The sequence below is a fragment of the Podarcis pityusensis genome (genome assembly GCF_964106645.2).
Source record: "Podarcis pityusensis genome assembly, chromosome: 2".
NCBI classification, from domain to species: domain Eukaryota; kingdom Metazoa; phylum Chordata; class Lepidosauria; order Squamata; family Lacertidae; genus Podarcis; species Podarcis pityusensis.
Window position 1 is genome coordinate 90,835,556 of NC_138029.1, and position 22,295 is coordinate 90,857,850.

The following is a 22,295-nucleotide window of genomic DNA, read 5'->3' on the forward strand; positions in this document are numbered from 1 at the left end:
TTTATATACTAATAGTAACACCTTGAACTTGCAAATCAGCAGCCAGTGCAGATCTCTGACCACAGGTGTTACATGCTGCCAAGGCCTCACTTCTGTCAGCAATTGTGCTGCAGCATTCTGCCCTAGCTGCAGCTTCCGGGTCAAGTGTTAGGGGCAGCAACGAACACAATTTGAAACGGGATGGAAATAAACTAAACCGTAAAATATTTTAATGGTATTTCTTTGTTCTGAAGCACTATATTCCACTGCGATTACTTATGCCTATTTGTGGCCATTCAAGTGTTTTTAAAAATACTGGAAATAATAGCATTGGTTTCAGAAGTTTAGGCAGTTCCACAAAGCTATGACTTTTCCAGCTGAGTTTAATTGAAAATGTTTGTTACATTGTGAGATGTGTCAAAAGAAAAGCTTTCGCTGAGGGGTAATTCCAAACGCAAGGCTTACAGATCAGTAACTGATTCAGGAAAAAAAGTTGTTGGATTGTTAAGTAGTCGATAAAGACATTATTTCATATGAATGTATGAGCTGATAATTCAGACTCCCCCTTCCTGTGTGTGTGTGAGAGTGTGTGTGCAAATTTGACTAGATTTTGCCTCTTTACAGTTGAGAAGGTGAAGAAAAGAAGCTGGGATGCTGGGCCTTCTCTTCTTTACCGTTTCTTTATTTTCTTACATTATATGTTAATTCTTCGAGATTTAGTTCATTTTATCTTTTTCAGTTCTTTTCTGGGGAAAGCAAATGTACAGTGAAACCTTATATGAACCCAAGCAGCATTCTAATAGCATACCCTGCCCCCCCAATACCTTTCTAATTGTTAATCAAATTTAAAACACCATTGGTCACAGAAATCACAGCTTCCTCTGTAGGGGATGGAGGGACTTGCTGCCTCTTAATCTTTCACATGTAAATGGAGAGGTTTCTCCCTCCTTCCCATAGATAATGAATGAAATGTGAGCTCTTTTTCAAAGGGCTGCTTTCTATGTATTCTAGGAGCAGGTGTTGCAGGTATAAAAACAGCAATATAATTCAGCCCACTCTGAATTTCTAATCTTCAGAAGCCTTTCGCTGCAAAAGATTTAGAGCAGCAGCCAAAGGAAGTGAAGGGGAGGACTTGCATGATAAATTTTCATAAACATAATGGGCTCTTAACTGGTGCAAAAGTACTATTCAGGCTCCTGTTCCAGCATCAGGTTTGAGGGCAACTTGGGCAACCCCGCCGGACCTTCTCCCAGTGGCAACCCAAAATAAACTTACCCAGGCAACCTGGAGTAGAGAAAATCAGGAGACTGGGTGACACAGTGGCTTCCTTTACTCAGAATGCCACTGAATCCTAATGCAGTGAGGTTCAGAGACTGGAAAAATCAAGTTGGTGACTGCAGCTTTGCCTGGTGCTTCCCTTCTCAGCCCTGAGCTGAGCGCTGTTGCCTGAATATTGAAAATAAAAGGGAATGCTGGTGATTAGCATCAGCATTTGCCGACCATGCTTGAATAGCTCAGTCAGTAGAGCCTGAGATTCTCAATCTCAGGGTTGTGGGTTTGAACCCCACATTGGGCAAAAGATCCCTGCATTGCAGAGGGTTGGGCTAGATTACCCTTGCAGTCCCTTCCAGCTCTACAATTCTATGGTTCTGTGCCATGTGGTGACTTAGACCTGGGCCATTCTACTACTTTGAGACTACTACCACATTCAGCTGCATGAATAAGTCAGGCAATGCCAGGTTTGGCAGGGCTCTCAGCAGCCCTCTGGATCTTTAGGGTATGGAAGAGCTGGAGACATCCCTGCACTGTATCCTCAGAACAATGGCATATTCTATTTTGTGTGGGGGCATGGGGATGTTGTTGTTCAGCCACAAATACCATTTTTCTGGGAAAGGTGATGGAGAGTTGTGGCACAAGAATTGTGAGTACTCTTGGATGATGCCATCTTGCCAGGCAGTCCATTCTGAACAAGGTAGGCATTAGGGTTTTAGTGTTGTGGCACCCGCTTTTGGGAATTGCCTCCTCTTGACAATTAGGCAGGTGCTGTTTCTGTTGACCCCACCAAAGAGCTTTGTCTTCCAAAAAGCCTTTTAGTTGAACCAATTCCCATTCTGCATCCATACTTGAATTATTTTTTTAAATAGCTTTAAGATTTTCAAATCTGTTTTTAATACATTTTAAGATGTTTTTATTGCTATGTTCCTTGTGGTTCGCTGCCCTGGGCTCCTTTGTAATAATAAATTAACAAAAACGATCATACAGTTGGTGAAATTTCACAAAAGCTGATGCCATAATAAAGAAATTCGGTTTTCCTTAAAGTGCTGCAAGACACTTCATTGTTTTTGTTGTAACAGAAATAGTTACATGCCATTAACTGTTTTTTACTTCCAGCAGTCTTCCAGGGGTATATCTGAAGCTTGTTGTTATACTACATGGAATTTGGTGGTTGGCAAATTGTTTTTTGTTTATCTGAATTGAGTATAACTACAGTGCAACCATTAGGCGCTGTTACTATTTTACCATGGATATACCAATAAAGATGTGGATATTGCCATGTTTTATTTCAGTATCATTTGTTTCCATGTACCTGCAACAGGGTGTCTTTTCATCCTAGGTGGTGGTGGTGGTGGTTGTTTTCTTCTCCGATGCTGTTTATTTGCAGTAATGTTTTTATAACAAAAACAGCATTTGTGATTGGAAAAGACAGTCTTTTTGGGGGGTATTTGGCAGGAATTCAGAAGACATTGTAGATCCTGTAAAAAATTCCTTCCTGTAGCACCTTAAAGACCAACTAAGTATTGAGAAGGTGGGGAGGGGTATTACTTAGAAGGGTGGTGGGAATCGGAGATTGGCAGATAGCTGAGATGAGCCTGTTGACGACTCTTAACGACTGTAATAGGTCTTACAGGAAAAGGCAAGGGGTGAGAAGGTGAGAAATGGCTTAGTCATGTATAATGAGATAAGAATCCGATGTCTCTGTTCAGACCAGGTTTCTCTATTGTTTTAAGTTTGGTAATGAGTTGTAATTCAGCAGCTTCTCTTTCCAGTCTATTTCTGAAATTCCTTTGTAGTAAAACAGCTACTTTGAGATCTTGTATAGAATGTCCTGGGAGATTGAAGTGTTCTCCTACTGGTTTCTCTGTTTTGTGATTCTTGATGTCAGATTTATGTCCGTTTATTCTTTGGCGTAAGGTTTGGCCTGTTTGTCCAATATAGAGAGCTGAAGGACACTGTTGGCATTTGATGGCATACACAATGTTAGACGATGAGCAATTAAATAGTCCCGAGATGGTATGTGTGATGTTGTTGGGGCCAGTAATGGTGTTGTCCGGGTGTATGTGGCAGCAAAGTTGGCATCTGGGTTTATTGCAGGCTCTGGTGCCAGTGTCCGTGTTAAGTCTGGTTGTAGTATTATTGTGGGTTAGGAGTTGTTTAAGATTGGGTGGCTGTCTGTAGGCAATGAAAGGTCTTCCTCCCAGAGCTTGAGAAAGAGAACTGTCATTGTCCAGGAGAGGTTGTAGATCTCTGATGATGCGTTGAACTGTTTTAACTTGGGAGCTGTATGTGATGACTAGTGGAGTTCTGTTATTTTCTTTTTTGGGTCTGTCTTGCAGCAAGTTCTCTCTGGGTATCAGTCTGGCTCTGTTGATCTGTTGTCTAACTTCATCTGCTGGGTATTTTAGTTCTGAGAAGGTTTGCTGTAGATCTCTTAGGTGAGAGTCTCTGTCTGTAGAATTGGAACAGATGCGGCTGTAACGTAGTGCCTGGCTATATACAATGGACTGTTTGGTATGTTTGGGATGGTAGCTAGAGGCATGTAGATATGTTTGTCGGTCAGTTGGTTTACGGTATAAGGTGGTGTCTATGCGTCCATCCTGTATTTTTATAGTAGTGTCCAAAAAATGTATTTCTTGCATAGATTGATTCATTGTAAGGTTGATTGTGGGGTGAAAATCATTGAATTTCTGGTGAAAGGTGTCCAGGGTCTGTTGACCATGTGTCCAGATGATAAAAATATCGTCAATGTATCGTAGGTACAAGAGAGGTTTGAGTGGGTAGGAGTTTAGGAAACGTTGTTCTAAATCTGCCATGAAGATGTTGGCATACTGTGGGGCCATGCGGGTGCCCATTGCTGTGCCGCTGATCTGAAGGAACAGGTCATCACCGAATTTGAAGTTGTTGTGGGTAAGGACAAATTGGCAGAGTTTGGTGGCAAGGTCCGCTGTGGTTTTATCTGAAATGGTGTTCCTTATAGCTTGTAAACCATCGTTGTGTGGGATGTTGGTATACAGAGATTCCACGTCCATAGTAGCTAGTATAGTATTGTTGGGAAGATTATTTAAAGATTGTATTTTCCTCAGAAAATCTGTGGTGTCACGTACATAGCTGGGAGCACTGATGGCATATGGTTTCAGAACAGAGTCCATATAACCGGAGACTTAGTTGGTCTTTAAGGTGCTACAGGAAGGAATTTTTTACTTCGACTATGGCAGACCAACACGGCTACCCTATTGTAGATCCTATCTCACATCTCCACTTCACTCCTTTTGTCCCCCAAAAGCTGTTCCTCAATGTGGCACAGAGTGGCATTCAGTGGTGTAAAAAGCTGCAGCCAAATGGAGGAATCAACTGCCTCTTTGTTTGTGTGCATAGAAGTGCCTTAGATATACACTAAGTAGCACTTTGGATCGTGGCCCATATTTATGTGGCATGCCTCTGTGAAAAATACCCTTTGATTAATACTCAAAAGTATAATTGCTTTTATTACTATTCCACTTTATTTGATTTGAACATCGAATCTGGATTATTGCCCAGAAGATGAGATTTGCAATTTTTTTTTATTTGATGGGGCAGTTGTATCCATCATAACAGTGTGAGAACCCTTTCAGTTTCTCCAAACTTTTCTAAATGTATTAAAGAGAAGCATTCTTTATATATTAAAAACAAACCACAAAGTGGTTCCTTTTTTGTATGCAAACACGTTTCCAACTTGGCTTGTTAAGTAGGTTCTCTAATGGGTATCATACATTTCCCTTTACGCTTAGGTTCCTTTTAAAACTCTTGTAACTTACAATAAGGGTCATCAGCACAATTTATACTGTATAGTCTGGAATCACTGCACTTAAAGACTAATAGATTTTAGTGACTCTGGTTCAGAAGGTGATTGCTAAATGAGCAAATATAAGTGCTGTCAGGGTATGTCAATTAAAATAACTGATGAAGTAATTATGTTGCAGAGTTGTTAAATTATTCTTTTTTCATTTCATTTACTCCTGAGTTTGATAAGCTACTCTTAACCTCAAGTGGCATAAACGCTGTATACTCTGATCTTTGGTGTAGTGATGAGCAAACACCCATCGGCTAACCTTGAAAACCTTCATTTTAGGTTTTGCGGTTTTCCAAGAGCACTAGGGGGGAAATAGTGTGTTTTTTGTTTTTTCCTGGAGAGGTTAGTATTATTAAGGAAAGCTAATAAAAAATAGTTGGAATACTCCTCTCGCGTACCCCCCCCCCCAATTTCCAAGGGGAGAAAAAAAGTGGTGAAGGGGTTTGCAAAATGTGGAAGTAAGCAGTGCTTAACTGGAAATTTTGCTTCTGAGCGTAGCCAGAAGTGAAGTTCCTCTTTATCCCAAACTGAAACAGGAAAATGTACACATCCCATGCTCACTGGCTATGATTTGCTGCTAAGGTGCATGGGATCATTTTGATTTACTACTGGACTCGGGACGCAGAAGAAACTATTGGCTTGTCCACATTTGAGCATTATTTAGTTGTTAATTCACATTTTTTCCAGTTGGATTAAAACTAGACTAGTGCATACCTGCATGAATTTGTCTATGCAGAGCAACTTTTGACATTCCTGTTCATACCAGTAGATATTCCCTTTTATCTTTGTCCCTGCCTTCTAATGTGTTGATTCTCTTAGACCAATTAAATACCAATGGAGCATGTGCAAAAATAGCTGCATGTTCACCTTGCTTTTTTCTGTTTAAAGTGCCCCTGCCCAAGGAGAATGCAAAAGCACAAAGGCTGATGTAAGTTTGCTTGTGCAGTTTTCTAATTTTGTGCAAATCAGAGAGAGCAAAAGAAATATGTGTGTGCGGGCACAAGCATCTAAGTTCCTGGTGCATCCCTACTACCACGCTGGAAAATAAACGAAAGCAATGGCACAATCTCAAGTATCAAAAGAATAAAAATATTCCCCTATACAGAAGTGCACCAGAAATAGTTCCGAGCATGGCAGGAAAAGAATTGAAAGCATTGTGTCCACTCACACAAAGACACCGAAATAAATTGTCTGCGACTCCAAATAGAGTGGTTTGAGCCTGATTTCCTCCAACTTATATGATTGTATCTGTATCAGGTAATCCTGAATTTACAGGAGTAAAGCATTGAGATCGATGTTGTTTCAGGGTCACAGTATGTCATGTAGACAAGTTGTATGTCCCATGTTCTCCATGTCCAAATGTTCTGCATCAAGAACTGGCTCCTAAGCATGCACATTTCTGGAGAACAAGAGGCCACCCCTCTGGTTTTTTCTTTTTTCCTAAGAAAGGGAGAGAGTAAATAGTTTTAGGAGAGATTTTTGTGTTTTGTGCTGGGAACCTAATTTTGCATTGGATCTGAATTCCAAAGGCCCTGAGCCCAGATCTGTATGGCATGAAGCTTTTTGGATTGGGAATGCCATCATGTTTGTCCCAATCATCCATATTTTAGTGGGGTTGTCAGGAGAAGACTTCAGTATTCTTGCTCTTCATTAATTCATTTTCATGTTGCTTGTGGCAGAAAGTGCTGCATAATTACAGTACAAGCTATATCTTTCGGTAGTATTTGCCGTCCATGTTGATTTCCAATGAGGCGCTAAGGTTCAGCCCTGCAGTGTGCTCTCATCTTTCCAGAGGGGCAAAGCTTACTGCCAAGAGGGAAGGTGCGCTATATAAGAAACATTGCTTAGACACCCTGATGACCTGACTAAGGCTTTCGACACTGTAAATCGTGTGGACTGTCCTTCTGAAAATTGGCTGCCCAGATAAATTTGTAAACATCATTCGGCTCCTCCATGATAATATGACAGCAACAATCGCAAATAACAATGGCTCTCAAAGTGAACCATTCACAGTGGGATCAGGTGTTAAACAGGGTTATGTTATTACCCCAACTCTATTCAGTATTTTCATTGCCATGATCCTACAGTTTGTCGATGGGAAACTCCCCACCGGCATAGAAATCATTTATCGAACAGATGGAAAGCTCTTCAATCTGAGCAGGCTGAAAGCAAAGAGTAAGGTTACCGTAACTTCCATCATAGAGCTTCAGTATGCTGATGACAACGTAGTGTGCACACGCTCAGAGGATGACCTCCAAACCATCCTAATTATCTTTGCAGAAGCTTATGAAAAGCTTGGCCTATCACTCAACATCCAAAAAACCAAAATGCTTCACAAACAAGTCCAAAATAACCCCTCTGCAGTGCCACAAATCCAACTCAATGGTGTAATGTTGGAAAATGTTGATCACTTCTCCTACCTAGGCAGATATCTTTCCACAAGGGCCAACACTGATGCCAAAATCCAGCATCACCTGAGCTCTGCGAGTGCGGCTTTCTCCCAACTGAAGCGCATAGTGTTTGAGGACTGGGACATTCACAGGGAAACCAAAATGCTTGTTTACAAAGCTATTGTATTACCAACCTTACTATATGCTTGTGAAACATGGAACACTTATAAACGCCATCTCCAACTCCTCGAAAGATTCCATCAACGGTGTCTCTGACAAAATTTACACATCACTTGGGAAGACAGGTGAACTAATACCAGTGTACTGGAAGCAGCAAAGATTACCAGTGTTGAAGCAATGATTCTTCAACATCAACTTTGTTGGACTGGTCATGTTGTGTGGATGCCTGATGATAGTCCGCCAAAGCAACTGCTCTATTCCAAACTTAAAAATGGAAAGCGTAATGCTGGTGGTCAACAAAAGACGTTTAAAGACTGTCTCAAGGCAAATCTAAAAAAATGTAGTATAAACACTGACAACTGGGAAACACTGGCCTGTGAACGCTCCAGTTGGAGAACAGCCTTTACCAAAGGTGTCATGGGCTTTGAAGACACTCAGACTCAGGACGCAAGGGAGAAATGTGCTAGGAGGAAGGCATGCTTGGCAAATCCACACCGTTATCAACTCCCGCCTGGAAACCAATGTTCCCACTGTAGAAGGATGTGTGGATCCAGAACTGGCCTCCACAGTCACTTACGGACTCTTTGTTAAAACCGTGTTTATGGAAGACAATCTTAATCTGCTGCGAGTGATTGCCAAAGAAAAGGAAGAAGCATATCTAAACATGTTGTGCCTTTAATTGTAATAATTAACATAGCTGCAATAAATTAAAATGTTTTTCTTAAAGCAAAGCACACATGAAGAGACATTGCTTAATTTCTTTAGGCATGGGCTGGACAGGCTCCAGTTTCTTGTAATCACTGTACATTAATCTGGCTGCCTTTCAAAGAAAATTAAGCTCTCTGATCAGGACAGTTAATTCATTGTTGCAGAAAAATTGCCTTAACATATTTAATCCCAGGCTGGGCTTCTCAAATAAAAACCAACTCTTCAGCTAATCTCCCAACTTCTCAGCGAAGCCAGATGACCTACGTAGGAAACTTGGAAGCATTTGTCTTTGCAGCGCATGACCTCCGGGGCACTTTTTGAATTCTATCCAGCTCGAGTAATGTAGTAACAGAGTGACCCTGTTTTTCCAAGGATTCGGTTCTTTCCTGTTGGAATTATTTCTGTAGTGACCTATCCAGATCAATTTGCAGAGGTCCAACCGTGAACTGGTGTTTGAATTCTCTTTTCCATAGAATTATCTTTTAATAGTATATCAAACTGCTATACTGGAGTAGATAAAAAAAGGAGAAATCAAGACATAGGTAAGTAATGGGAAGAATATGTGGCTATTTAAATTCCACATAATTAGGGTACATTACAGCAGAGTTTGAGTTCAAGATAGTTGTCTCAAAGGCTTTGTAAAAAAAAGAAGAATGCCAAATGCCAGCTGCTAGGGACTAAATGGATCACCATCACCTTTACAGTCTGCGTAGGAGCTCCCATTTGACTGGATACAGTTAGGGGGGGAAATCTTTGACTAAGTGCACCTTTATCTGATCCAGCACTGACTGGACACATGAGCAGTGTTGCACTGACTTTGCTCTATGCATTATGGCAGCCATTGCGAAGCGATCATCATTGGCTGTATTCAGATGCTAGATCTAATCAGCATAGACCCACTGAAATCAATGCACCTGAATTTCCCTTATCTTAAGTGGAAATCTGTTGCGTCAATTTCGGAAGATGTCATAATAGATGCAGGTTTGTCAGTCAAAAGCGAGGAATGATGTTCCCCTCTGATAGCAGTCGGTGGTGTACAACAAAGATAGTCCTTGTGGATTTCAGTACTTGCTTGTGCTTTTAAAAACAACAGCAGCAACCCACCATGTGGGAATACATGGTGAGCATGTGGGCACACCGATGCTGCAGTCGCAGCAGTCTCCTGTGAAAATGATTGATTGCAAAAATTGGCCAGCTTCTGCCGTGAGGAACAGGGAGCTGTGGCTACAGAAATAGGAGCAGGTTTCTGTGCAGACTACAACAAATCCTCTTGAACCCCAAAAACACAAAACAAAAATAACCCACTGCTACATGCCTGGACTTCCACCAAGCAACAGATCTTTGTTATGTCTTGTGAAGGCGGTGCTTTTTTAAACCAAATTATTGTGCCCCACCTCAACGGCCAGTGCCTGAGGTTGGTTGGCCTACAAAGTACTCCAAGTACCGTATTTTTCGCTCTTAACACGCACCCGACCATAACACGCACGTAGTTTTTAGAGGAGGAAAATCCGTAGGCATGCCACCCGTAGGCATTCCCTCAATAACACGCACAGACATTTCCCCTTACTTTCTAGGAGGAAAAAAGTGAGTGTTATGGTGCAAAAAATACGGTAGTTTCGGAAGATTCCAAATACTGTTCTTCTTAAACCTTTTTGAACTTGCACAAGCAACTGCTTGGGAAAGTAGTACCTCAGCCATGGGGAAACTTGAACTGGTGCTTCAACTAGTACGTGAACTTCAATATAAATTAGTACTCCTTTATGAGAGGAAGTTAACTGAGCCTTCCAAGCAATTTATACAGTGCCGGATTTACGTATAAGCTAAACAAGCTATAGCTTAGGGCCCCACTCTCTTGGAGGCCCCCCAAAAAATTAAAGGAAAAAAACCTGGATGTACATTTCCAAAATATAAGATAAAAAACAAATAAAATAAAACCTACATACAGCAACAGTGTTTTGTGTTGTGTAGGCTCCTATGATGTAAGTAATGGGCCCTGCCTGCTAGGCTGCTCCCTAAAATATCACTGGTTTGCTCATATCTGTATGTTTGCTCATATCTGTATGTAGGGTGCCTACGTTCTGCATGGATTGGTTGCATGGCAACATGTGCAAATGGCTTTAGGTCCTATTAGGTCCATAAATTACCATATAGCATATATTCAACACAAAAAACAGTGACAATTTGTTGTTGACAAAGGACAGCAGAACATATAAAGGGCCCCATTACCTTCAGTAGCTTAGGGCCTCATCAAACCTAAATCCGGCCCTGAATTGATTCCAGTGCTATCTTATGCTGGCATCCTACAAATTACTTTGATAGGAACTGGCTATGTTTAGCCTTCTGAAGAGAGAGGCAATATGGTGGCTGAAGGACTATTTGGAGGGCTGTCACATTGATAATGGAGAAAATTTTCTGTTGCTCTGGAAAGCAATTGTGTATGTGTAACATTTTATGGCACTCACTGTCACATGGTATGGTTACGGCCACTGGCTCAGACGACTTTAAAAGAGGACTAGGCTAATTCATGGAGTATAAGTCATGATTGCTACATGGAACATCCATTGTTCAGAGGCTATGTGCCACAGAATTCCAGGGAAGCAACAGAAGGAGATGACTATGGCATTCAGCTTCTGTTTGGGGGCTTACATGGTTAGCCACTGTAGGATGTAGGTTGCTGAACTACGAAAGGTGGCCTGCTTTAGGAGGGCTTTGTTCTAAGAGTTGGCAATGGTCACGGGGTTAGGTGGATTTAAAAGATTAGACAACTTTATGAAAGGAAAGCCTTCTGATTACCATCAGCCATGATTGCTAGCTGGGACCTCCAGATTTCAGAAGTAGTATTCTCCTGAATGCCAGTTCTTGTGGGATTGTTGGCAGAAAGCAGGAGGGGCCGATGTCCTTCAGGCCGTTCTTGTAGACTTCCCAGACCCATTTGGCTAGTGGCTTTTGGAAACAGGCTGTTGAACTGAATCTTCCCCAACCTGGTGCCCTCCAGATGTTGTTGAACTGAGCCCCAGTCAACATGGACAATGGTCAGGGTTGATGGCAGATGTGAAGGGGTCCTTGGGAGAAGCCTGGCCATTTCTTCATTCAAAACGAGAAGCCTCAAAATCTCTGCAGGCATAGAATTTCCCACAGACTGCTTTGTATCTGGATTATGCTGTGCCTTTTCCTTTCTTCAGGTTGCCTCTCCAGATGGTGTATTCTTGTGGAAGCTGAATGGAAGATTCATGGGCTGCCCATCTCTTGCCAAGGCCATTTGGGGAGCTTAGTTGTTAATGCATAAAGCGGAACATTTGAGAGTGTTGTCAGTACAGGCACAACGGTGAGATGAATGTGTTGTTAGTCATCACTGTGTCGATCAGGGCTGGTTCACACTGCCAGGTCCTTGTACCCTAATACTGGTTGATAATTTGCAGCCTCCTTGTTGTGTACTGTGTGAAATGGGTAAGGAAAGGGCAAGGGCAATGTGGTGAAAGAGTTCCGATCTTGAAAATCAGAAAAGAAAAGCATGTCTCTCCCATCTTGTCTCACCATCGGGGGGGGGGGGGGCTTTCAATTTGAGCAGTGTTCGTGTTAGCTCTCTCTGTAGTCTGCATATACAAACTCCCTAATTGTGGACAAAGAAAATAGATGAGGTGGTTCTGCAGCACTCAACTAGTTAAAAGTCAGAGATTGATGTGCATTATAATGAGTGAAATAAGTATTTGTTCCCTTTTCAAAAGATGACTTACTTGTTGTTGTTTAGTCGTTTAGTCGTGTCCGACGCTTCGTGACCCCATGGACCAGAGCACGCCAGGCACTCCTGTCTTCCACTGCTTGGTCAAACTCATGTTGGTAGCTTCGAGAACACTGTCCAACCATCTCGTCCTCTGTCGTCCCCTTCTCCTTGTGCCCTCCATCTTTTCCAACATCGGGGTCTTTTCCAGGGAGTCTTCTCTTCTCATGAGGTGGCCAAAGTATTGGAGCCTCAGCTTCACGATCTGTCCTTAGTACTTGGTGGCAAAACCCTTGTTGGCAATTACAGAGGTCAGACGTTTCTTGTAGGTGGCCACCAGGTTTGCACACATCTCAGGAGGTACCGTATTTTTTGCACCATAACACTCACTTTTTTCCTCCTAGAAAGTAAGGGGATAAATGTCTGTGCGTGTTATGGAGCGAATGCCTGCGGGTGGCGGGGGGGATCTGCTGCAGTCGTGAGCAGAGGATCCATGGTTCCCCTTCCTTCCCTCCTCCGTGGTTACAAAGCATGGATCCACATGGATCCTCAGGATTTTTGCATAAAAATCATATATCCACTATTTCGTTTAGAATATTTTTTTTCTTGTTTTCCTCCTGTAAAAACTATGTGCGTGTTATGGTCTGGTGCGTGTTATAGAGCGAAAAATACGGTATTTTGTCCCACTCCTCTTTGCAGATCCTCTCCAAGTCAGTAAGATTTCGAGGCTGATGTGAACCTGGCAGTTAGATTCAGTTTGGAAGATGGTAGCTAATAACATTTAGAAGTGCAATAATGTCACTTGGGAGGTAGTTTGCTCAACACCAAATTAGGCAGAAAGCATGCGTAAAACTTAAATTACTTTTGCTTTTCCCATTGTGTGGTAGAAATGTTCTTTTGTAGAATAATCATTTTGATCCAATCTGCTCTAGTATGATGCAGAATGCAGCACCCTTATTCAAGGATATTAAGGGATGGGGTGGTTTCAAGAGAGAACGCAAATGAGGGTTTTGCATCCGAGACCATATTAACAAATGTTAATCCTCCAAGGAAATAATTACTTCTTTCAGCAGCAATTTCAGTCATTCTACAAGAATATGTAAGATGGCTGCACTGTAATCCCATGTGTGTTTAGTCAGAAGTAAATCCCACTGTGTTTAATGGGGCGTACTCCCAGGTAAGTATGCATAGGATGAAGCCTCAGTCTGTAAAGGAGGTGAATGGTTTTGTTCATTAACTACGGTGGGTGCTACTCTTTTGCCCAGGTAAAGTCTCCCATTCAAGCAGCTTGCAGTGTCAAACCTGGTTCACTAATAGAACTACATTGTGTGGTTCTAGACCAGTGGTTCCTAGACCTTTCCAGTAATATGGACCACTTTTCTGCCCATTGTAGTAATTGGAATGTGCTGTGCTAGATGCTGTATAATCTTTAATTGCATTTTACAGACATGCCGCAGATCACCTGAATGAATCTTGGATCCCAGTTTGCAACCCTCTGCTCTAGATCATGCCAGTTGGCCTATTGAAAATATCAGTGTGGATATAAGTTTAGATCAGCCTTCTTCAACCTGGTATGTTCCAGATGTATGATGGGGCTATATAGCTTACAACATCTGTAGAGCTCCATGTTGAGAAAGTCTCGTTTAGATGAGTTCTTGGTCATTTCTTTTCTCCAGTTCTTTATGCTTTAATATTTACAATGTCAAAAGAAGTTTCAGAGGTGGCCGCAATGTTCTGCCCACCCTCATGATTGAGAGTTTGTGAGCTTGTGATGCACAGTTGGCCATGGTGAGAAAGCTGTGAAAATTGCTTTTCCAAAACAAGAGCCAGAGCTTTTCCTCCCTTTCCAGTTGTTATTGCGTGGACTGCTCCTTCTCTGAATTGCTGTTAAGTGGAATCTCTGGAGGAGAGCAATGCATTTAGTATATTAATATGTTTTACTGGAACTACCTGCTGGAAGCAGCACCACGTGATCCATTATTTCTTTGTGAATGACCTGCAGAGGTGGCTGAACTCAGCTTATAGTTGAAAAATCGTTTTTTAAAAAAATTATAACTGGAAAGAACCATAACATTTTATTTGGATGGCCATGGGACTTTAAAAAAGATAAAATTACACAACAATTTTACTTTAAAATACACGAAGACTAAAAACAGCGATATTAATAGAGTGACATTTTTTAGCACAAATTTAGAACAGTATTTTTCAGTTTGCATATGCAGAGGCATAGGGAGGGGATGTGGGGCGATGGACCGCCCTGGGTGTCATCGCTGAGGGGGGTGACATTTGCCTCACTACCCATCCGCGACTCCCAAGCCTACCCTGAGCCATTGGGGGAAGGGGGGAGCTGCACCGCTTTGCCTTCATTTTGACAGCTCGGGGGAGGCTTGGGAGTCGTGGTCGACGCACCCGCAGGTGACATTCGGTGCGCCACCTGCCTGCAACTCCCAAGCCTACCCTGAGTCGTCAATGTGTGTAAAAGGTAAAGGTAAAGGGACCCCTGGCCATTAGGTCCAATCGTGGCCGACTCTGGGGTTGCGGTGCTCATCTCGCTTTATTGGCTGAGGGAGCCGGTGTACAGCTTCCGAGTCATGTGGCCAGCATGACTAAGCTGCTTCTGGCGAACCAGAGCAGCGCATGAAAATGCCATTTACCTTCCCGCCGGAGTGGTATCTATTTATCTACTTGCACTTTGATGTGCTTTCGAACTGCTAGGTTGGCAGGAGCAGGGACCGAGCAACAGGAGCTCACCCCGTCGCGGGGATTTGAACCGCCCACCTTCCAATCAGCAAACCCTAGGCTCTGTGGTTTAACCCACAGCGCCACCTGCGTCCCTTGTCAATGTGTGTGGGGGGTGACAAAAAAATTTCCCCGCCGGGTACCACCTGACCTTGCTACGCCTCTGTGCCTGTGGTCAATATTTTTACGATATTTTCCAGAATATATTTGCACTGTAGATAAGAATCCTTAGCTGTATATATTTTTTGCTACTTTAGTGATCAAAACTATTTTCCACTACTATATACGAGCACATGATAAATCATAATTAGAACTGGAAAAGGTTGGGACAATATCTGAAAGATAGGTTACAGTCAATGTTGAACCCTCACTCACCCCCCCCCCCATGTCTCCAACCGTCCTGGGATGAGTTTCTTAACCCTATGTCAAGATCCCCTGGATCCTGACAGTCCCAGACTCTGCCTTTAATCCAGACACCTCCTCGTGGCTCCCTTACTCTCAAAGCTTGTGTACTCTCTTCATTTTTCTGTGTTTATAAGGTTTTTATAACCCAGTGCCCCCCCGAACCTAGTTTGCCTAGTTCTTCCCTCTCCTAGCTCGCCACCGAAGCCCCAAGCCCTGCTCTTTACCCTTCCTTTACTTCAGACCATCTCTTCTGTGCTAAAGGCACCCACCTGATCTTTCCTTCCTCTTTGTGCCTTCTGTGCTCCCAGGCTCAAGACTCCTACTCCCTTTGCCAAGAATCTGCTGGTGTTGTGTCAGCAGCTTCCCCTTTCTTCTGCTGACAGCCTTGCCTTGAGTCTTCCCCTCCCATGTCTTGCCTCTTTTCCACTTCTGGTCTGCCCAGCTCCTTACCTAGTTAAAGGGGCAGCAGAGAGATTCAGTGCTGTGTGCTGCAATCTTTGGACAGTCCTGTTTTTCTGTAGCTGGGCTACTCAGGTTCTTAGATTTTTGGCTGAGGAGAGTCATTGCCTGCCTGACATTTGCATTTCTTTCGAGACTTAGGAGAACGGATGGGGTTTTTTATGATGTGATGGTGTCCATGTCAATATCAAAACTATCACTGGATTAGTATGGTGAGAGGGAATTCATACAAATCTCTGTTTTACTAGTCTTTAAGGTGAATCATTAAATCCCCAAATTATAGTTAATCCCCACCCCAGAGCACTTAAGAAACCAGGTAATGAAATCTAAAAGACTGAAACAAAACAAAAGAATTTAAATTTACACATTTATAAGAATATGAAATTCTAAATTGTCAATCCCACAGGCTGGTGATGGGTAGATTTCTAAATATTTGTTATGTTGTTCTGTGCATTTGTAAAGCATACTTCTCTGCTCAGTGATGTTTATGTAAAACCAGTTTTTTTAAAAAAATATTTCTGGCTTCTTAATATGCTAAAGTAATCTCCACATAATTTTCTTCCTTGCCATGAAGAATGCTCAGTGGATGCTTTCTTGGAAAAAGCAAATGAAACTGTGCCATTGGAATAATGTTCAGTCAAGTTAGTTGTTTTTTTTAAAAGTTGGAGTAAAAAATCAATTGTCTTGTTTTTCTCCAAACATCACATTCAGATACAGAATTAGTTACCTTTACCATCTATCCATGCTATGTGTCAAAAATTATTTTTAGCTTTATCGATTTGATGTCAGACATGATCTCCCTTGGTTGGGGGGGGGGAATAATCTTAGATCCGAATTTTTTGGCTGCTGTTGTGACTTACGTAAGCAAAATGCTGGAGAGGGTTGGTAGTTTGAGAAGCACAAAAGATGCCAGTAAATTGAACACAGTAGGCAAATGTCTTGTTTGCTTGGCTCCAGACCCTTGGAATTAGCGCGAATGCAGACCAAAAATAGAGGAAGTTTTGAGGAGAGCAGTTTCTAGTTTAAGCATTAAAGAAGAGTTTAAGAGCTGCAAAAGAGTGCATTTCTTTGAAGGCCTACAGTACACTGTCAAACTGTGATTCCAGTTTGGATTCCAACTGCTAGCCTTGAATAAATCCAGTAGGTAGCCCTGCATCTCCCTTTAATAGCCAACTTCATGTGTCTATCACAATGATAAGAAAATTGAAGGTGGGGAAACGGTTGCATGATTTTGTCACATGGACTGGCATTTTGCCCCCTTACAGCTGTGGTAACCCACATACTTCCCTCCTGATGTTGTTGGACCCCACCAACTGCAGCCAGCATGGCCAGTGGCCAAGGATGAGAGGAGATGTAGCCCCACAAAATCTAGAGGACAACACATGTGCTGCCCCTTCCTTTCAATGCATTGGCTGTGGCTTCTATTCTCTGCCACTTTTCTCCTTGCTCAGTTGTCTTAAGGCCCCCATCTCTTCTTTTTTTTAAGTTAGCAAAAGGTAACTGCATTCATGATTGACATGTTTTGCTTCCCCTGTCTGCTCCCATAGGCAGTTCAACACTACTTTGGAGTACTTCTTTGTTACTGGATTAAACCACTAATTTAATCCAGTTTCAGAACTTGATCGCCATCAACTGTAAGCAGATGCAAAAATTCTGTTTTGCTAGAGGAGCACAGAGAACACAAAAATGAGGCTTTATTTCTGTGGCTGTGCTAAGAGATGAAATGCCTGTTATCTAAAAACACAGTTTTGAAGGATCTATGACATCCTGGCCTCTTCCATCATCAGGGGCCCAAGGGCTAATGGGTGGCTTCCTCTCAGGAAGGACATCAGTGGTAAGAATATTAGCCTGGCCACCATCCATTGGCCAGAGAAGGAACAGCAGCTGGGAGCTTGATTCCCCCACCCTTCCAGAAAGAACATTTGACCCCAGCAACAAGTCTCCCTGGGACCTCGGAGCTGGATTCTGGCATTAGCCAGAGGGCTGAGGGCTGATAGAGGACTAAGCACATGCAGGAAGGCCCACCTGACCAGATCATGATGCTGATGTTATCTAGCTTCAAGCACAGGGACCTGAATTTGTTTGCTTTCTTCCCCCTTTCCATTACTTTCTCCCTTTCTCTTTATTAGATTGTGATTTCGTGGGCAGGGGCTATTTTAACTGTTAATCTTGGTCAGGGCTTAGAAAATGCCCTATGCTTTAGAAGACGGTGGCAGTGTTGTTGGTGATGAAACTGGATTTTCTCCCTGACCTTTCTGTCCTTCCACCTAATTTCCTAAAAATGAAAATCTCAGAGGCTGCAGGAAAGCCTCCAAAAATCCTCTCGTGTAAAAAATAAATATAATAAAAACCCTAATATTTTCTGTATATCAGTCTAGCGTGCATGATACTTCCAGACTGTACCAGACTGGATACATGAATAATATCTGGATGGCGTCAGTGCACAATTGCTCGGAAAACCCCAAGGCAGAATATGCAATTAAAAAGTAATATTGAGTTTATTTTAAAGGAAATCTGGGTCCCTTTGGCATCAAGACATAAAGGAAGCAAATAGTTCTAAAATTTGTAAAAAGAATAAGAAAGCAGAACATTTCACAAGTCTTTAGGCAAATGCTTCTCTTCACTGTCTGGAGCAAGGTGTTATGCCCAGAAGGCTCCACAAAAAGTGCTTGTTACAAACATTTTCAAACTGGTGTGTGTTAAATAGATGACTGCCATTGCACCCAGAGGCAGTTCTAGAGTCGGAGCAAAGAAACCAAGAGAAGCAGGTAGTAGTAAGCGGAAGAGGGAAATCCCTCTTGATTTTTTCCAGATCCTTCAATAGATACAAGCTATCCAGGAGGTAGAAGTCACAGGTAATCTAGATTAGATCCTGCATGCAAAACTAGGCTTCCAAAAGCTATATCTGAAAAGCCAACATCAGCCTTAGTTCTCCACACCTCATTGCAAAAGGGGGGGGGGGGGGATTTTAACTTAGTAATTCTAACAGTTAGTTAGCTTGAGGGAATGCTCCATACCTTGTAGACAAAGACTGGAATGCATTCATCTAAAGCACTCACAGGACATGAGAAGAGCTTACTGGATCAGGCCAGTGATCCGTTGAGTAAAGTAAGCATCCTGTTCTTACAGTGGAAAATGTCTCACAGGGCACTCAAAGCTGCTTTATCATAATGCAACTAATAGGATGAAATGGTGAGAATCTGAGGATTGTTACAGTTTTGATTAGTTTATGCCCCATCTTTGTCAGTATGTAAATTGGTTACATGGGACTCCTTTGGGAATAAACAGCTATATTGTACCCACCCACCCACCCTATTTTCTTCCTCTTCTTTTGTAAACCATGCAAAGTTTTAACATCAACAAAGAACGCTCCTTAAGTTTGCCATCTTTGTCTTCAGATTTGCCTTCATTCTGATCTTCGTTGGTGGCATAGGAGAAGATAGCTGTCCAGTGTGACTGCAACTTTTGTACTTTGCTTCCTCCCCAAGTCTTACCATGAATATTTGCCAGAATCTATTATTCTTTCCTAACCTACTTGCTTTGATCTCTTTGGACCTGATTCCCATGTAGTTAGTCTGTTTCTCTAGTGCAGGGTAGCCAAGATGGTTCCCCTTAGAGATGTTGTTGGACTATAACTCCCATCCAGCATGGCTAATGGTCAGGGATGACGGGAATTGTAGTCAACAAATTCTGGAGGGCACCATGTTTGTTATCCCTGCTCTCTAGTGGATAGAAGAGCAGTGGATTTATGGAAGGTGTAATTTAGTTGGTGCAGGGTTTATGTTTGTTTTAGTGACATTTGAAAAATCCTATTGTTGGACTTATTTTTACATCTTTTGATTTTGCTGTGTTGTAAATTTCAGGGCTGGGCACATCAAGGAATTTAAATGCATACAACATTTTGAGATTTTCCAGGCCATACAATTTATCATCATTTGAATAAAATGAAAATGTGAATCAAATGAAAAATGCTCATCAGACAGCTGTGTGTTTTTCATTTATTTAACCATCAGCCAGGTTTTTATTTCAAGGACGCATTCCTTGGTAAAATTAAAATCCCAACAAAATTGATTCTTGGAATTGTATTTTCTTTGCTGGTAGTAAAAATAAGAAACAAAAATAAAAATCGTGACTCACAAACAATGGGAAATGTTCAGACATTGAAACTGAAATGTAATGGTTTTTGGAACAGAATTATTCAGAGATATTCAGAAAACTCAGCTAAAGCAAGCATTTCATTGTAAAGCTTCTGGTAGTTTTGCTACAATGCTTAAATACTACTTTCCAGTTCAGTCGTAGCTGAAATTCTACCAGACTTTTGCTTATATGAAAGATAACCCTTCGTTTTGGAGGGCAGTTGTAGCCACATGAAGTATGCATGTGTGTGCTTCTTGGATTGTTATGGATTTGCCTTGTAAGGTTTTCCTATGGTTCTCTCTCTTTCTCTTTCCTCTTCCTCTTTCTCCCCCACCAAATGAAGCAACCCACCTATTTGCTAATGCAACATGTTTTAGTGCGGATATTTTAGCTTTCAGCAGTCATTTTTAGAGAACAGCTTATTTTGTAAGTAGTTCATCAAACAACTTGTGTTTCTACTAAAGGCAATTTATAATTTTACTTTGATGACACATTTTACTTTGACAGCTAAGCTAGCAGCAATAACAGAAGTCCCTTTTTTGTGTATAAAAAAACATTCCAGCTATTCTGTAGACTCTAGTGGATGTAGTAGCAGTGCCATGTTTTTTCTAGTTATTATAGGTTCCTTTGTTAGGCAGAACTGAGAGACAGACCTAAAGGACCTTTGCAATATATTTTGATATGTCAGGGGGAAGATTATCCACTATACCCTGGTTTGTTGTCTCATGAAAGATTTCAGGATCCATTCAAATGTGACATGACGAATCCTGGTGGGTGCAGGCTTGGTGCACATATAACATTTTCCATCTTTGTGACTAATCAGAATTTGAAATGCAATTCAAACTGGGTTCAAAACACTGTCTGCAAAGTTAGTCCTGGTGATGCTGAAGTAGGACAGAATTTGCACAGGGAAACCACAACCTGGAAGATGATCCTGACCTACTAAGACCTGGGGTGAGTTTATTTCTTTGGAGCTCAGTGTGCTTAAGTCTTTTATTTATTTTCATCAGCCAAAGATCCAATTTTATTGGCATACTTCGTATTTAAGAGCTGAAGGACATTCAGAGTGGTCTGGATCCACAGTCTGGGATAAAGAAAATCATTGTTCTAAATTTAAAGAAAAGCAAGGAGCTTCTCAAGTGAGGGAATTCTGGTGTCTGGGAGCAGACACCAAGAAGGCCCTCTCCTGTTTCTCCAACAAACATGACTGTGAGGGTCTCATGCTCTAAATAATTGGTCTTCATCAGGTGGGTCATGACTTTTCCCCAGTGGTTGTCACAAAGTTTCAGAAGTTACAGCAAACAAGTCCCCATCCATTGGCAGAAAAAAATAAAGAAGGAAGAAAGTTTGAAATAACTTAAAATTAAGAGAGATTGGTTTCCTTATAAAATAATTGTGATGCAGGCTGTAGAAATCTATTTTTCATTCACTTGCATGTTTTTCTTCTTGAGCTGGGAGCGATTCTGGGCTACCAGCTTCTTCCAGGAAGCAGAGAGAGACATGTTATTTCCATTGTGGAAAATGGGCTTTTGCCGATGCTGTAGTTCTGTTCAAATAAATAACATGATAGTTCTGTCACCATAGAAAAGCACTTGCAGATCTCTTGAAAAGGAGAATTGCATGAATGGTTAGGAGATCATCTACAGGTATACGCAGAAAGCCTTCCTTTCCCTCTAACCTGTGGCTAATTTAATTTGCTCAAAGTTATTGTGTCTATTGATTTCCATAGAACTCACATTGACTCACATCCTAACTTTTTATTTATTTTTTAAAAAATCACACTTATTAGCACATCAGCAATTATATGTTTCATTAGTAGAGCATTTGCATCGCTTATTTTAGCTGAGCAACTTTTGTAGCAAAGTTTGATGCATATTTTGAGTTCTTGTTAGAACTCATCTTCCACTGCTTCACATGTTTATCCAAGCTGTGCACCAAGGTGTACAACAGCTCTCTAGCACGAAACAGCAAATTTATTTTTCAGTTCTGATTTGGGGAAATGCCATGTTTAGACTTTCAGATCAGTGATTTCTGTTTTCTGTCCAATTTTTATTGTCTTGTTCAATTACTGTCGTGCAGCTGAAGAAGCAACCATGTGCTAGGAATTAGTGACCATAAAGGAAGACATTCCTTCTGGGATTGTGCATAGTTAGTGCTTTACGTGTTAATTTGATGTGATCCAGTCTGGCACAGCTACACTGGATGCCTGCGCAACCTTTGGCAGTAGAACTGAAATGGTGTATAAACTGTGATGTTGGATTCCTGGAAACTGGCTTGCAGATTTAAGAAGTCGTCTCACTTAGGAATAAGTGCCATACATTTCACAATCATTTTTCTAGTGTATAACAACAACAACAACAACACTCTATATTTCTGTGCAAATATAATTTTCTCCTAGTTCATTGAGTAAAATGTTGAACTTCAGCCCTAGTATGGAAACATGCATTTTAATGGTGAGCAAAATGAAAGCATT

General features: G+C 41.6%; 1 protein-coding gene across 2 annotated transcripts in view; it reads left to right on the top strand.

Annotated features, from left to right (window-relative positions):
* RAD18 (RAD18 E3 ubiquitin protein ligase) overlaps positions 1–22,295 on the top strand; it is a 114,448-nt gene that overhangs the window by 86,460 nt on the left and 5,693 nt on the right. The window lies entirely within an intron of this gene.